Source organism: Pinus tabuliformis, chromosome 4_1 (assembly GCF_031772625.1).
Source record: "Pinus tabuliformis cultivar Carrire ecotype Pingquan chromosome 4_1, CPIR1, whole genome shotgun sequence".
Lineage (NCBI taxonomy): Eukaryota > Viridiplantae > Streptophyta > Pinopsida > Pinales > Pinaceae > Pinus > Pinus tabuliformis.
In genome coordinates, this window is record NC_142303.1 from 365978480 (window position 1) to 365996828 (window position 18349).

The following is an 18349-nucleotide window of genomic DNA, read 5'->3' on the forward strand; positions in this document are numbered from 1 at the left end:
AGAAGCAGGAGATTGGAAGGTTATATAGTGACAGCTAGAGTTCCATTCATCTTGAAAAGAACACAAATTTTCATTCTAATACTGAGCATATACAACTCAGGTACCATTTCATACAGTCAATTTTGGAAGATGGACAGTTAAAGCTGGAAAAGATACACACTAGCCAAAATCCTATAGATATGCTAAAAAAGGTAGTGACCAGGGAGAAAACGAGTTTGTGCTTAGTTTCAATTGGCCTTCAAGTATGATGGTAAATATGAGAAACAACCAAGTCCAAGTGGAACTATTGTCTAGTAACTGAAGAAGCGGTGGAGTTGCTATAATTAGTCTCCAAGTGGGGATATTGTTGGGTGCGGAGCTTGATTATCTTCTTGATTCAGAGGTCTTATTTCAGGTGTGTTTGGATCTTAGTCCTTGATGGGGGCATTCCCCCCCACCCCACTAGTGTTGTTGGGGGGTCTAGGGGGTGGTGGGGGTAAGGAAACATGCTTTTGGTCCACCCTAGTAGGCATTCAAGTGAATTTCCCCTGAAAATATTTTTTTTGAGAAAATTAGCTTGTTAAAATATTGTAATTTCGTAGTCAATATGGATCGTTCATTAGGAGGAAGATCTAACAGTAGAATTTATGTTAATTTAGGTTTTATTTCCCTAGAAGGATCTCTTAGTTTATATGATGGAATTTTATTGCGGTTATGTATTATTATGTGAGAAAAGGAGATGTGACTGTGTGAGAGTGGAGAGGAGGTTGCAGTAGATTTGTTGTAGGTTGTATCCCTTCAGTTTGTTGGATGATATAAAAGGAAGGATTGGTTGTTTCTCTGTGGACATAGCCTGTATTGGGTGAACCACATATATCTGTGTCTCTCTTGTTTTATGCTTTTCTGTGTTTCTAATATTTATGTTTCATGGTCTTGTTATTTAATTTCTAACAGTTGATAGTTGTTCCATATGACATCTAGCCTTCACATTACAAAGAGTCTTCTTCATTGCCATTAGTTATTCCTAAAGTTGTATACTATTGTATAAGTGTAACTGAGGTTAATATCGGAGAGTAATGCTTTAGCTATTATTTTCATGAGCATTGTAATGGCCTAACGATATTGTTGGTGACAAAGTTTGGAAAACAAGTATAATTGTGTATAGTTAAGTCAGCGTTGATGTAAGTATTTATATGTGACTGAGTTGTGTGAGTAATGGTTGATTTTTTATGTTGATATGTGGTTGAGCAAGAACTGTTGAGCTAGGGTTTAATGCATTATTGAGTAGTAAGAGTATTTTGAATTGTGGTTGATCAAAATTTTTCTAGGGTTTGGATAGAGTTTGTTCTGCAGAATGTTATTGAATTGTTGAGTTGGGGATTAGATTGCAGAAAGGTAATTGACTTGGCATCTTATGATATTGTGTTTCTTAAGGAAAATGTTAAGACAACTTAAGGTTGGGCACAAGACATATTTGTGGCACATTGGATTATGAATGTTGGTAAGAGTTAACAGTGATAGTGGTAACATTTACAATAATATAATGATAAAGCAAATAGAGTCCAACAATAGTATTGGCAACAAAGACACCAAGGTTATTGACAACAATGGTTGCAGTAGTGAGTGCGAAAGTCGATTAGTGAGACTAGTGTAATCTATCTTCATTAGAGAATTTTTGAGGTCTAAAATATGCCCCCTAAGGAATATCATAAAATAATAGTGGAAATAATAAAATAATATTAGATTACATCATCAAATTTTAGAGGGAAAAAAGAAAAAAATAAAATTCAACTCATATTTTCAACTTATCTCCCTATAGTTTTACTCAAATTTCAAGCAAGAGCACTTTTTGGATGTAGAATTTTATTCCTCATCTAAGGATTGCATATGTTGCATACTTTCGATGGACCTTGCTACAAAAAAATTGAGAAATACCTGAAAAATGTTATTGCAATCACATTTTTCATGTATTTCTCATTTTTTGTGTAGCAAGGTCCATCGAAAGTATTGACAATATGGATATTCCTTGGATAAGGAATTAATTGTTTCATCTAATGAGTGCTCCTACTCGAAATTTGAGCAAAAACAGTAGGGAGATCAGTTGAAAATACGAGTTGAAAAAGTAGTTTTTTTTTTACTTTTTTAATCCAAAAATGGTGAATCGTCATATTAAACCCTATTGGTTCTTATAAAGTTTTTTTTTTTTGCACATTTTTGTTAAGAGTCCCATTGTTTACCTCAAATTTTTCTAATAATTATTTTATCTTCTATCTTCAAGGTGGTAGGGTAGTGAAAGGAAGAGATTGAACTCTCCTTTAGGTTGGAGCCTAAGAACACTTTATGATGGTAGGGTGGTGCTAGGATATTAGCAAGGTGTTGGAGCATCCTTTCAGTCAGCGATGATAAAATTAGGGTGTTGGAGCATCCTTCTAGTTGGAGTTGGTTAAACCGGGGTGTGGGGGCATCCTTTCAGTTGGAACTGATAAAACCAGGAGGTTGGATCCTCCTTCTAGTTGTTACTAGAGAATCTTGGAAGTTGGAGCTTCATGCTTATTTAATATTTAAGACATATATTAAAAAGCATTTAGTGGTTTTTCTATTGGATGGGTTTCCACCTAAAAATATCTTGTGTATTGTCTACAATGTTATGCATTGTTGAATGGTGTTGTCAACTTTTTATTTTTTAAAACATGATATGATTAAAATTGTTGAAAAAGTTCCCAATATTGTTTCACTACCCTCTCAGTATTGGTAAATATTCCAACAATTTTTGTCATTGTTGTTTGGAAGTGTCACAGAACAGGTCCTATCACAACCCTTGAAAAAGACATTAGTACATCTTTAGTGAAGTTGGAATATAACAAAAAATTGTAGATTTCATGATGGAAACTTCAGTTGTAGGCCACCTAAACTTTATTGGAAAAATTACAGATTATATAACAAATCCATTATTTTGAAGACTAGAATCATCAGACCTTACTATAACATTGCAATCAATCACTATCAGTTAGTGGATATCCATTAGCCACAACGACCAAAGAATTAATTCATGAGATTTATTTTTTTATCATTCCTCCATAACACCTCTTTGGTTATTCGTAAAAGTCCAGCATGATATAGACTTCTTACATTGTATTTTTTGGTTTATAATTGGTATTTTATAATTGAAGAATCTTGAAAAATACACTTTGCTCATTTAGGAATTTTATAAATGGATCTCCAATTTCAAAAATTTAAGATAGATATAATTAATTAAAGTGATGAGAATTGTTTTTGTACTTTTAAATTATATTATATCAATTCAATCTTTGATATGTTAAAGATTACATTGGTAAAATTAAAATTGTGAAAAAGAGTAAGCAAATAGCTAATACACATTTGAGTAAAAAAGGAAGACTCACTATTATCAATCTACATACCTAATTATCACATAGAATATATATATATATATATGTGATAATTAGGTATATATATTGATAATAATGAGTTGTCCTTTAAGCCAGTGTGTTGTGCTTGAGTAGATTGATATATAGAAATGGATTAGACTTCAATTGAATAGTCATATGGGATGTATAGTTTTCCTTAATTTTTGAATGCATAATTAGTTATGGAACCAGCCTAGAATCTTAACTATGGATCTATCAAGTGCTAAGAGGAATCAAATCCCTTAAGGTGCATACCTCTTTTAGAGTGAAAAGAAAATTGATATCTCTTAATGCAACCAGAGTTAAGATTGATCTAGGCTAGTATATATATATATATATATATATATATATATATATATATAGATATATATCTATATATATATATATATATATATATATAGATATATATATATATATATATATATATATATATATATATATATATATATATATATATATATATATATATATATATATACCATTGGAAAACCCATGGGTTGTCAAAACTTGAAGCCAAAAAACTAGGAATGGTAAATTGACTTTTTTAGATCAATTTTATTTTACTTATATTATTGTTATTTTATTTTTATTTTTATGTAATTAGACCAATCAAAATGGTTACATAACAGGACACGACAAGATATTACATCTCTTCCTACAAGGTTGGACCAGGGTTGGAATTTCAAATTAGACCCACCTATCAAATTTGATGGTTTTCACACATCCTTGACCTATCTTCACAATTTCAAAGAAGGATTTTGACGATTTTTAAAAATTTTAAATTGTATTTGATGAGAAAATCACCCCATCACAGGAAATTTTCCCATCAAATTCCATCCCTAGGTTGGAGAGTGTCTCTCAGTGCAATTTCCCTATTATTAGTTATGGAAAAAACTAGAGAAATCAAAACTCCTTGTTATATTATGGAAACATCAAAATTATATGTTAAAATTCTACATTACGCTGAAGATTTATTGGATTATACTACAAATTAAATTTCCAATTCTAAGAGTTAGAACTACTATTTATTTGGAACTTAAGGTAGAGTAAGTATATATTTTTTGAAACAATGGGAAAACCTATCATAACTCAGTTGTCAAACTAGTTGTTGAAAATAGCAACAAGAAATGTTAAAAATAACATCTAGAAATTCCAATTTAATTTGTCCTTGAGTTAAATTAGGAATTAAATTGAAATTATATTATCATAGCAACTTGTAATAGTAAATTAAGTTAAATTGACTTAATTGACTTAGGAAATTTGAGTTGGAAGTCTATCTAGAGTCATGTAGAGTGATCCCTAAATTTTAGGGGGGCATGTTGGGTTCTTTGGAGTTGTAATTAGATAACTTAGTCTAACTAAGTTATAGTCAGTTAAACTAGTTCTAACTGTTGGAGGAACTAGCATAGGTCTAGTAGTGGGGTAGTGCATTAGTGCATCACCAGTACCACACTAGTTAACTAAAGGTTCACTCATAAATAACTCATGCATGTCAGTTCAGAGGAAGACCCAATTGATATTAGAGTTCAGGGACAGTGTAATATCAGTTGTATAATTTTTTGAGTTGTACAGATGATGCATGCAATTAGTTGAGAGCCTATGGATGGATTGCACAGTTATGGAGTGAGAATTTACACATTAAATAGAGGCTAATTCTCTCATGAATTATGCAAGGAAGTAAGGGCTTAGCAGGAAGAAAAATTGGCTAAGTGTTGGCTTGAGCTAGCTTGTGAGGCAAAGAGATAGATTATACTAGTGCATGAATTTTTCGGGTTGAAAAAGAATTGTATTTTCTTCTAAGATCTTCTGGTTAATGCAATATAGATAGTCAGGGTTTTTAGCACTTGCTTTCCCTAGAGAAATATTGTGTTATGTGTGATTGATATTCTTCCTTTTCTGCTTATTATTTTCATTGATCAATTTTGGTTTTTGGTGAAGAGTGGAGTAGATTCTTGTCTTATGTTTTATCATAACACATAAGTTGTTGAATCTACAAGTAAAAATCTACACTAGTATATGACATTTAAAACTGAAATACATTTAAATAACTATCAAATTTAACCATGGGTTGTAATCCAATTTTAAGTCATTTTTCCCCTCCAATGTCACTTCTTTTCTCGTCTCATGAATAGAATTTTCCAAGTAGTCATAGGAGAAAATATCATGTATTAATTGCACCATCTGCGCGGGTATACACAACACCCAATGAAATTTTCAAGTTCGACCCTCCTTTCCTTGCCAATGCTCAGCTCAAGCGATCAACTGATTGTTGTTTTCCACGCCGATTTCAAGTATGCAACAAACAAGTCTGATGGAAAAGCTTAAAAAAAATCAACACACTATTACAAAATAAATATATACTCTCTTGTTTCTCTTGGCCTAGGAGGGGCCAAGGCCCCAGCCCCAAACGGGCTTTGATACCAAGTTAAATTTGCATAATGCACACCAAAAATAAATTCACATCAATACAATATAAATACAAGGAGCTATTTTTTTTTTGGTTGTGGTTCACTGACACCCTGGTCAATGGGTGGTGGCTACGTCCACGGAAAAATATGGGCTGATCAACCCTGAAGGGAATCTAGCCCCACGGCCCACTAGCTAGGCCTAACCCCAAGGGCTTCGGGGAGAATGGACCCTGTGACCTCCCGAACGACGAGGCACTGATTTTGACCAACTGAGCTAACCCTTGGGGCTTATAAATACAAGGAGCTATATCTCGAGATAGCTAATCTATCTTGGACATATAATCTATTGGTTGAGTGAATATCTCAACCACACACCAATCTAGGAAGATAACTAGTTGGAGAGGATCTCTCAACCAACTAGACCTAAACAAGCTCCCAAATACTCGGAACATACTCCTATATATAGAATGAATCACAACAAAGACAAGTAAGAAATATATTTTCCAAGTTTTATATCAAATTAATTAATTTAAAAATAGGTCATATCAACTCATATCATATTGGGCATGCGGTATTGAAAAACCATGGTATTGTAAGAAGAGTTATTTATAAGTTAAGAATCTCCATCGTAAAGTTGGGTGAATCTCCATCACTAAGGATATGGTTACATAATTTTGAAAATGTATGTATGTTTAACTCATATATATATATATATATATATATATATATATATATATATATATATATATATATATATATATATATATATATATATATATATATATATATAGATATAATTTAAAATAAAGTTATAATTTAGTTAATTGTTATGAATTTGGGCACATGTATAGTGGAGTAAGTATTTTGGTGTTTATTATGAATTGATGTTTATTTAAACTTACTAGAAATTTAATTTATATAGCTATGCTAATAATGTGTATAAATAAATTTAATATATTTAAACAATTAATTTGCATAAATTTAATCATTTTGGCCCTCCGATGCCAATTCTTTCCTCGTCTCAAGAATAGACATTGCCACATAGTCATAGGAGAAAATATCATGTCTTAATGTGTGTGATAATTGCTATGCTTTACACGTGGCATAGAAAGCAACGCTAACAAATAAATTGGTGTGCAGCTCAATTCCCTAGGTTTTCATTGTCAAAGTGTGAACTTTGTTAATAACTGGGGCCATGTTCGAATAAAGAAGTTCTCAATGTGGAATATAAATATAGTTGGTAAATAATTGAGCCTCTGGCTCAAATCCCTATTTTTTTGTATCTTGTTGCTTTGTTAATAATTGGGTTTTTTTGAATAAAGATGATAGGTTTTAAAAAGAAAATTTGTTAAAATGATCTATCTTAATTCTAGATTTACCAAATGTTGAGATGGATCAAATCTCTTTTCACTCTAAAAGAGGTTTGCATCTCAAGAGATTTGATCCCTCTAGAGGCTTGGTAGCTTTGGAGTTAAAATGGATCTAGGATGGTTTAATTTCCCCCTTTAAATAACCTATATTCCACATTAATACCATGGGTCATTTCTATTTTTATTTTATTTTATTTTTATATGGTTATCTTTATTTTTATACTTTTATTTTATTTTGACGGAGCTAAAATGTTTACATTACATTACATTAATCTTTTTATTTATCAATAATTTCAGATCTGGGGCTTTTGTCAAAAGAGTAATTATGTTCGAGCATTTTGGGATTACTCACATGAGACATTTTGATTGGATGGTAAACATTTAACCTCTATAGAATATGATGAAATATTCATAGATCAAGGGTTAAGATTTATCTCCAAGTTAGTTATGTTCTTTTAATAAACTTATCTTAAATTAATTAATTAAAGAGAAGGTCATATCAACTCACATCATATTGGGCAAATGGTATTGAAAAACCATGGTATTATAAGAAGAGTTATTTATGAGTTAAAAATTTCCATGGTAAAGTGAGGTGAATATCCATCACTAAGGATATGGCTACATGTTTTTGAAAATGTATATATGTTTAACTCATATATTATTGTTTTTGTAATTAATAACAATAATAGTTTAAAATAAAGTTATAATTTATTTAACTGTTATAAATTTTTTAAATTTGGGCACATGTATAGTGGAGTAAGTATTTTGGTATTTATTATAAATTGATGTTTATCTAAATTTACTAGCAATTTAATTTATATAGCTATTCTAATAATGTGTATAAATAAATCCAAATTTTTAAGCATTTAATTTGTATAAATTCAATCATAAATAATTTTGTTTCTCAAAATTTCAAATCAAATTTATTCAAAATTATTTTTAAAAAATCATCCAACATTTAAATTACACTCTTAAATATATCATAAAATAAAATATAGTATATTTACACTGTAAGGTGTTCCCTTTTGAAATCAACTCCCCTCTTACCTTACGTGTCTTACTATGTATTACTATGATCCATTTGATTTGATGTTAGACGATTAAAATATTTGCCACCATGATTAAAGTTCTCATTATAACTAAAACTCTACCTATCTTACCTCTTCCATAGGTTTTCTGAAACATCGTTCTACGATCCTCCTCTTCCATAGGTTTTCTGAAACATTGTTCTACGATCCATGTCCACTATAAGATGTCACATGGGAGTGGCGAGGACTTGTATCGTCCAGTATCTTGCTTGAATCTACTGGCCTTGTATCATTCATGATCTTGCTTGAATCTACTGGCCACTGTGCAGACCTTGGCCCTGTGGAGCGTATTGGATCAGACGAAAAATATTGAACTTGTGTATTGTGCTTGATTCTGGTGATGGTGTCACATACACTGTCCCAATTTATGAGGGATATGCTTTGCCTCATGCCATACTCAGATTGGACCTTGTTGGGCATGATCTAATGGATGCATTGATGAAGATTCTTACAGAACGTGTGTATACCTTCACCACCACTGCAGAGCGCGAGATTGTCCGAGATATGAAGGAGAAATTAGACTACGTATCTCTAGATTTTGAACAGGAGATGGAGACTGCAAAATCTAGCTCTTCATTGGAAAAGAGTTATGAGCTTACTGATGGCCAGGTAATCACAATCGGTGTAGAATGGTTCAGATGTGCAAAAGTGTTGTTCCAGCCATCTCAGATACTGCTCTCCCAAAAGTTTATGAGGGTGAAAAACCCTTCTGAGACTAATCTCCTCTACTTCCAAATGGGGCAAGCATTGGTTCACTACCATATAAATGCTCTGTAAGAGTTCTCAGTTAACCCTAGGTTGTTTTTCTTCTTGATTATCAATTTTACAAAAAAAAAATAACCTTGCGTTTTCATCATGACCACAGGAGCAGAAAGGCAGAGCCTTGTACCCTCTACGATTAAGGTAAGGTCTCCTTTATTTTTTTGTCCTTTGGTATTGGATATGTTTTGAATAGTGTTCTATTTATCCTCCTCTAAGAATGGGTGATGCAGAAGAAATCCATCCCCTTGTATGTGACAATGGATCTGGAATGGTTAAGGTTGGTATTTATGTTTTTGTTTTTCTAATATTTATGTCTCATTCAGATCACATTGGTCTATGGGAATGAAGGCTAGTTTTTACAGTGTTTGTCTATGATCCATGATCTTTGTTATTAGATTCCCCAATTCGATTGCAAGAAGTTGCAGTAGTGTATGTTTATTGCACACCATCTTGTAATCGATGTGGATATTGCCTCAAACTAAGGGGCTAGGTTGGGAATGAAGACTAGTTTTTATATTGTTGGTCTATGATCCTTATCTTTACTATTATATTCGCCAATTTGATTGCAAGAAGTTGCAGTAGTATATGTCTATTGTAGACCATCTTGTAATTGATGCAAATATTGCCTCAAACTAAGGAGCTAGGTTTTAAAAGATTTATGTTCATTGAGGACTGTGATTTTGTTTATGAGTTATGCTGATCCTATCCATTATTATTCTTGTGATGCCTATATAAGGCTGGAATTGTTGGAGACGATGCTTTGCATGCTGTTTTCCCAAGCATTTTGGGCAGACCAAGGCATACTAGTCTGATGGTTGGTATGGGGCAAAATGATGCATATGTTGGAGATGAAGCTCAATCAAAGAGGGGTATCTTGACTCTCAAGTATCTGATCGACCATGGTATTGTGACCAACTAGAATGACATGGAGAAGATCTGGCATCACACATTTTACAATGAACTCCAAGTGGCCCCTGAGGAACACCCTGTGCTTCTCACAGAGGCACCACTTTACCCCAAGGCTAATAGACAGAAGATGACACAGATAATGTTTGAGACTTTCAATGTGCCTGCCATGTATGTTGCAATCCAGGTAGTACTTTCTCTGTATGCAAGTGGACGAACCACTAGTACGCTTTTTTATTATTCCATCCCCTTTCAGCCATTAATTTTGGATCTTTTATGTCCATTTCCACTGATAATTGTGTTGAATTGATACTTCTAAGAGTTATAAGTTGCACTAACACGTGCATTTTGTTAAGATCTTATTTTAGGCTATCATTAATTGTTTTACACTTATCATCCTAGTTATTGTGCTTGATTCTGGTGATGGTGTCACACACACTGTCCCAATTTATGAGGGATACGCTTTGCCTCATGCCATACTCAGACTGGACCTTGTTGGGCGTGATCTGACGGATGCATTGATGAAGATTCTTATAGAACGTGGGTACACCTTCACCACCACCGCAGAGCGCGAGATTGTCCGAGATATGAAGGAGAAATTAGCCTATGTATCTCTAGTTTTTGAATAGGAGATGGAGACTGCAAAATATAGCTCTTCATTGGAAAAGCGCTATGAGCTTCCTGATGGCCAGGTAATCACCATCAGTGCAGAATAGTTCAGATGTGCAGAAGTGTTGTGCCATCTTTAGTAGGAATGGAAGCAGCCGAAATCCATGAGACTACTTACAATTTTATTATGAAGTGTGATGTGGATATTCGTAAAGAGTTGTATGGGAATATTGTGCTCAGTGGTGGTTCCACAATGTTTCCTGGGATTGCAGATCGAATGAGTAAGGAAATTACTTCACTGGCTCCCAGCAGCATGAAGATTAAGGTGGTGGGACCTCCAGAAAGAAAATACAGTGTCTAGATTGGAGGGTCTATTTTGGCTTCTCTCAGTACTTTCCAGCAGGTATGTACTACAACTGCCAGTCGCTTCATTTGGCCTTGTCACATAAAAACAACATCACTCAAGTCTTTTCTCTGCCTGAAGTTTATAAATAACCACCACATGATTGAATGTAAGAACATGTGTGGTCTTGCAGAAGTGCTGGAAAATCAACTGCATCAAGGGCAGAGTTGTTTCCCATCTCCATGTGGGTTGTTATACAGAGATACAAAAGATACAATTGAAGAGATTAGGCTTTGTACATAATTGGACTTGTTTTATTTTAGTGATTCTAATAGGGAAATTACACCTCATAAGAATCCTATGACAACCTTCAAAGCATTAGGGACCAGTTGACTAAATGCTTCATTATTGTGACCAGACCAACAGATGCAAACTTGCAACTGAACAAATAAGCTATAATTCAGGAAAAAAACTACATATGGTGCTATAAATATATGTGGCTTTCTAAGGTAATCAAGTCCTCAAGTTTTAATCCTGACAATTCAATGTCCATCCACTGAATCTCTCCTTTGGTCTCAATGTTTTAAATGCTGATTATTAATACATATTTAAAATTCATGTTCAATGTTCAAGAGGTACATGTACATTGAACAAAGAAGGAATATGTAATTTTACATCGCTGATGTATATCCATAGTATATATGTAGTCGGTAGAGAAATCCTTTAAGATAATAGTACGTAAGCCCCTGACTCTTTTCATAAATTTTATTTTATCTTGTAATAGGTTTCCCGAAGTTTATTAACATCTTTTATTCTACTTATCATATTTGGCTCTGGAAAATTACAAGGCATGGTTGTTCTTCTAACTTCATAAAAGGCTGCTAATTTATAATTATAAAAAAAATTGAGTGTTTTCAATTTCTATTTTAATGGAGTTGTAAAGGGGGAGGCTAGGCAAGGGTTTTTCAATTATTGACACAGGTTTTTAAATTAAAACCAACTTTATGAGTCTATAAATTCATTGCTTTCAACAATTATTTTAGGTAAATGACCATGTAGTTAACATCTGATTGACAAATTTAGGTGGTAGCTTGGCATATCTAGAATCAAATTGATCCATGGTGAAAACATTCCAATTCAAACATGTGAATGCCAATATTGATACAAAGTGTCTTCCTTGGGATTAGTTTTTCTATATATCCATCCTTGGAATTATTCCCTGTACTCAGTAACTTTTGTAAATCACCTGTATGTATTAAAGTCAAAGCGCAACACCTGGTAATCTGGGGCCTGTCAAACTTTGCCTCCTAATCTATGATTAAGAATAGAAAGGTTGTAATCCTCGAAATATTGGTTGGCTTCCTGGTAGCTCATTCTAAGGGATCCATTCATCTGTATTACCATTTTGATTTTTTACTTTCCCCCTTCCACCACTTGACATTTCTTTGGATTGTAATCCTCAAAATATTGGTTGGCTTCCCGGTAGCTCATTCTAAGGGATCCATTCATTTGTATTACCATTTTGATTTTTTACTTTCTCCCTTCCACCACCTGCCATTTCTGCCATTTCAACCTCATGCTTGTAAGGATTTTTGGAAGGCATAATTTACCATTCTTCTTGAAATTTTAAGAAATCCAATTTCTTAATTCAATTTCCTATTTCCTTTATTCAAGAAACTTCAGACAGTAGCAAGACTTGGGATTAATGGGCAAGCTATCTTATCCTTTATTCAAGAAACTTCATACAGTAGCAAGACTTGGGATTAATGGGCAAGCTAGCTTCAAGGTATTAGTCAAGCCATTATTTTAGACAATCATTCCAATACTAATTCTCTACAATCTACAATGGTCTAATAAAGGCACAAATCCAATTGCATGAGTTGTATCCTGACATTTGTCATAGATTATATCATAATGATATTCTTATATCCTGAATACAAAGAAATATTAACATTTGACACCCTAAACAACCATGAGCCAAACTTTGGTCATAGACCTTGAATACCAATTCCTTTACTATGCAAAAAATCCCCAATGAATATAATTATAGTAATAAAGTATCCATTGAATAGAATTAAGATAGTAAAATTCCCTTGATAGTCTACAAACATAAATCTAAATTTTTTTAAAGGATTTAAATAGTGAATTCCCCAATTTGATTGCAAGAAGTTGCAGTAGTGTATGTTTATTGTAGACCATCTTGTAATCGATGCAGATATTGCCTCTTCCACCACCTGCCATTTCTGCCATTTCAACCTCATGCTTGTAAGGATTTTTGGAAGGCACAATTTACCATTCTTCTTGAAATTTTAAGAAATGCAGTTTCTTAATTCTCTTTCCTATTTCCTTTATTCAAGAATCTTCAGACAGTAGCAAGACTTGGGATTAATGGGAAAGCTAACTTTTCCTTTATTCAAGAAACTTCAGACAGTAGCAAGACTTGGGATTAATGGGCAAGCTAGCTTCAAGGAATTAGTCAAGCCATTATTTTAGACAATCATTCCAATACTAATTCTCTATGCCTAGATGAATATTTTTTATAGCTAGCATATATAAAAGAAACTCCAAATACATGGTTGAGAGTTTTTTTGCTATTGAGCAAATAAAGTTTTGTATATTTTGAAATCTAATAATCTACAATGGTCTAATAAAGGAACAAATGATATTCTTATATCCTAAATAGAAAGAAATATTAACATTTCACACCCTAAACAACCATGAGCCAAACTTTGGTCATAGACCTTGAATACGAATTCCTTTACTATGCACAAAATCCCCAATGAATATAATTACAGTAATAAAGTATCCATTGAATAGAATTAAGATAGTAAAATTCACTTGATAGTCTACAAACATAAATCTAATTTTTTTTAAAAGGATTTAAATAGTGAATTCCCCAATTCGATTGCAAGAAGTTGTAGTAGTGCATGTTTATTGCAAACCATCTTGTAATCAATGCGGATATTGCCTCAAACTAAGGGGCTAGGTTGGGAATGAAGGCTAGTTTTTACATTGTTGGTCTATGATCCTTGATCTTTGTTATTATATTCACCAATTCGATTGCAAGAAGTTCCAGTAGTGTATGTCTATTGCAGACCATCTTCTAATCGATGCGGATATTGCCTCAAACTAAGGAGCTAGGATTTAAAAGAATTATGTTCATTAAGGATTGTGATTTTGTTTCTGAGTTATGTTGATCTTATCCATTCTTATTCTTGTGATGCCTATTTAAGGCCGGATTTGCTAGAGACGATGCTCCGTGTGCTGTTTTCCCAAGCATTGTGGGCAGACCAAGACATACTGGTGTGATGGTTGTTATGGGGAAAAAAGATGCATATGTTGGAGATGAAGCTTAGTCAAAGAGGGGTATCTTGACTCTCAAGTATCCGATCGACCATGGTATTGTGACCAACTGGGATGACATGGAGAAGATTTGGCATCATACATTTTACAATGAACTCCGAGTGGCCCCTGAGGAACACCCTGTGCTTCTCACAGAGGCACCACTTAACCCCAAGGCTAATAGACAAAAGATGACACAGATAATGTTTGAGACTTTCAATGTGCCTGCCATGTATGTTGCAATCCAAGAAGTACTTTCTTTTTATGCAAGTGGATGAACCACTCGTACGCTTTTTTATTATTCCATCCCTTTTCAGCCATTAATTTTGGATCTCTTATGTCCATTTCCACAAATAGTTGTGTTGAATTGATACTTCTAAGAGTTATAAGTTGCACGAACACATGCATTTTGTTAAGATCTTATTTTAGGTTGTCACTAACTATTTTACACTTATCATCCTAGGTATTGTGCTTGATTTTGGTGATGGTGTCACACACACTATCCCAATTTATGAGGGATACGCTTTTCCTCATGCCATACTCAGACTGGACCTTGTTGGGCATGATCTAACGGATACATTGATGAAGATTATTACAGAACGTGGGTACACCTTCACCACCACTGCAGAGCACGAGATTGTCTGAGATATGAAGGAGAAATTAGCCTATGTATCTCTAGATTTTGAATAGGAGATGGAGACTACAAAATCTAGCTCTTCATTAGAAAAGAGCTATGAGCTTCTTGATGGCCAGGTAATCACCATTGGTGCAGAACGGTTCAGATGTGCAGAAGTGTTGTTCCAGCCATCTTTATTAGTAATGAAAGTAGCTGGAATCCATGAGACTACTTACAATTCTATTATGAAGTGTGATGTGGATATTCGTAAAGACTTGTATGGGAATATTGTGCTCAGTGGTGGTTCCACAATGTTTCCAGGGATTGCAGATCGAATGAGTAAGGAAATTACTTCACTGGCTCCCAGTAGCATGAAGATTAAGGTGGTGGGACCTCCAGAAAGAAAATATAGTGTCTGGATTGGAGGGTCTATTTTGTCTTATCTCAGTACTTTCCAGCAGGTATGTACTACAACTGCCAATCGCTTCATTTTGCATATTGTATCTGGTTTATCGCTTCTTAATTTTATCAAGGAAAAAGTTTTGGATTCACCTAAAAATCTACACTTGTTATGTGTATTGTAGATGTGGATTTCAAATCAGAATATGATGAGTCTGGCCCCTCAATTGTTCACAGGAAGTGCTTCTAGATTTTTGGACGTTTGGTACTTCTATCTGGGAGGAGAACTGGATGCATATGCCTTGTTAGTTTTAGGTTCTATGGAGGACTAGCATTGTAAAGAGAGGATTTTGTGTTTATTTGTGCACTGACTTTCCTGAGCCAGTTTTGGGGCTTGGGTTGTTCATTTCTTTGGATTCATGAAATAATTTGAGCCTGTGCTAAAGGATTGCATTGGAATCCATATGTTGGCCAAATTTAAATTGTGTTGGTATTTTCCACCCTATCTTGCTTGATTCTTTATATTTTCTTATATATTCATATGGATTGGGAAACCTTTAGCATGTGTAAAATGTCTATGCATGATTGTGATTCAAGGATGAGCTGTTACCATGCTGTTGAAAACTTTTTGCATGTTTTGTTCTGAATTTCTTCGAAGGCTTGTGGCTTTAAACATAGTATTTACTATTAAGTCTAATTGAGCCTATTTTATGTCAATATTTAGGAGTGATGTTGCAGGATGACCACATATGAAAGTTATCTCCACAGCCATGAAGACCTAACTTACCTCAGAAATAAAGACTACCATGATATAAAGAGTACGGGTTAAATATGATTCAACAGATAAGAAATTTGCAATACAATATAAGCAGAAATAATGCACCTATAAATTCTCTATTGATTTTCTGCATCTACTAATATTAAGCTTTTGAATCACAAGTGTCATGAAGTATAAAATAGTTATTTTGCTGGACTTATGGAATTAGATTGGTAAAATATAACCTCTGCTAGATCAGGTACCAAGGAGGACACATATAGGGTAATTGTCTAAATATTGAGTTCCCTTGACACATTGGATCGTTCTCTTGGGTGTTTTTAATGTGCCAGATTCGTGGTTCTTCCTCACATTGCTAGTAATGGAATATGCCATAGGCCTTCCTTCCTTAATGTGAAACTTGCATCAATAACATACTGATATCAATGCATATCAGTAGTCCCTAAGACAGGGAGGCTAAAATGTTTATAATTGTCCATAACAGGATCAACACTAACAGTAGAAAAAACATAATACCTTACACATCCCTTACAAGTTCTTCTCATTAACAGTGTATGCATAGATCATTGCACTACATCAACTAGGTACCTAGTTGACCTCAATGTGAGTATGGATATGATTCATGGATATGGTGCAAGTTACCATCCCAGATGTACATCTCTGAGAATCAACATACTACTTACCTACCTGAAATATTTTGGTAGCCCCAATATTCATGGATATAGTCTTACCTCTTAGTTGTGGGCAAAGCCTCACCAAATACACTTTTTGTCCCTAAACATTTCGTTTTTTGGAAACACATATATGAGAGTGAAACACATCCAGTTATATATTCATGTATCAGGCTTGCTGAGATTTTATTTTCCCTGAACTGATTTCTTAAGTCCTTTTTGTCCTCAAAGAGTAAGCACAAGGATCCACTACTTCTGACAAAACAGAGCTGAACATAGTTATGCTAGGCATGATCTATTTATTGGCTTGCTTAGTGAGAAGAAATCACTTCCCTTTGCATATAGACTGACATATTATCATATGGAAATGGAACCTTGGTCAACGATGTGAAACTTCTTGTTCCCCACTATTAGCATCAGTTCCAATCCCCTTTGATTATGGGAGAATTGATATTCCCAACAAGTACCACAAGCAACCCAATTTTAATTAATCAGCTGAGTCTTGGAAATGTGGTATTAAGGGCTTCTCACAACTTCAATGGCAGAACCATCAGTGCCAGTTTTGCAACAAAAGAAAAGAGGGATATGGCTTTCAGGAGGAAAAAGGATCACTATGCTCTTTTGGGTGTCTCTTGTCATGCCTCCTGCAATGATATCAGGGTTGCATATAGAATACTCGCACTGAAATACCACTATGATGTCATGCCTTTGCACCAGCTTGAGACAACCACTAACCTTGTTTCTGAGATAAATTAGGCTTATGGTACTTTGTCTGATCCACAAAAGAGAAAAGTATATGATGATGTGCACCTCATACTCAAGTTTGACACTGCCAGGGCTGCATCATCCCCATCCTCATTTTGGCATTGGAGAGGAAGGAATTGGGAAACAGATCAATGCTAGTGTTGAGGGGGAATTGTGACCATGTTCTTATTTCTAACTCTAGTGCATCGATTTTGGTTATGTATTAGAGATGAATAAGACCTTTCAAGATCGTACCTTCTAGAGAAGGCAAAGGATCAAGATCGTGGTGAAAATTTTCACGCTGCTTCAATGTACCCTGGTACTCTGCTTCCTATTTATGTATGGTGTGATGCTTGGACCCATGCCCTCTTGTTTAATATATGTTATTATGTATATATTTCTTTATGATGGGATGACCTTGTAATTAGGTTTGGTGGGATATTTGTCTGCAGGATTCTTATTACTATCACAGTAGTCAAGATGGTCACTTCTAACTTTCTTGTATTCAAATCACATGGACATCATTGGATAATGGAGATCATCACAATGCAGCTTGTTGCAAGAATGCTTGGTACATTGAAGAAGCCATCAGATTTTTTGTGCCTCTTGCCATCTGTCCCCACCCTCAACAATGGCTTACAACATCTATGGTATTTTATACAAACTTTTGTGCAAGGTCAAGAGATCCATGCCTAACAGTCAACTTGACTTATCATGACTTTAGTCTTTATATAATAAAAAAACATAGATAGATAGATACATTGATTTTGATTAGAATTTTAACATGTTTCCAATATTTATTTTTATACAATATCTATCGTATGTTTATTGTAGATATTATCTAGCACCATTCAAAAGTTGTTTCCAAGGAAAGTACCTTCAACATTCTCATTTGTGTCCTCATAGGGTGAT

General features: G+C 34.1%; 2 pseudogenes across 2 annotated transcripts; both read left to right on the plus strand.

Moving 5' to 3' along the window:
• Nucleotides 1–8329: 8329 nt before the first annotated feature.
• Nucleotides 8330–14133, plus strand: LOC149175833 (actin-7-like; annotated as a pseudogene). The gene is made up of 4 exons (XR_016258023.1): nt 8330–9043; nt 9136–9309; nt 9769–10162; nt 10341–14133. The product of XR_016258023.1 is annotated as an actin-7-like (transcript).
• Nucleotides 14134–14183: 50 nt separating this feature from the next.
• Nucleotides 14184–15794, plus strand: LOC149175834 (actin-7-like; annotated as a pseudogene). Its single transcript, XR_016258024.1, has 3 exons — nt 14184–14517; nt 14696–15313; nt 15433–15794. The product of XR_016258024.1 is annotated as an actin-7-like (transcript).
• The last annotated feature ends 2555 nt before the right edge of the window (nt 15795–18349 follow it).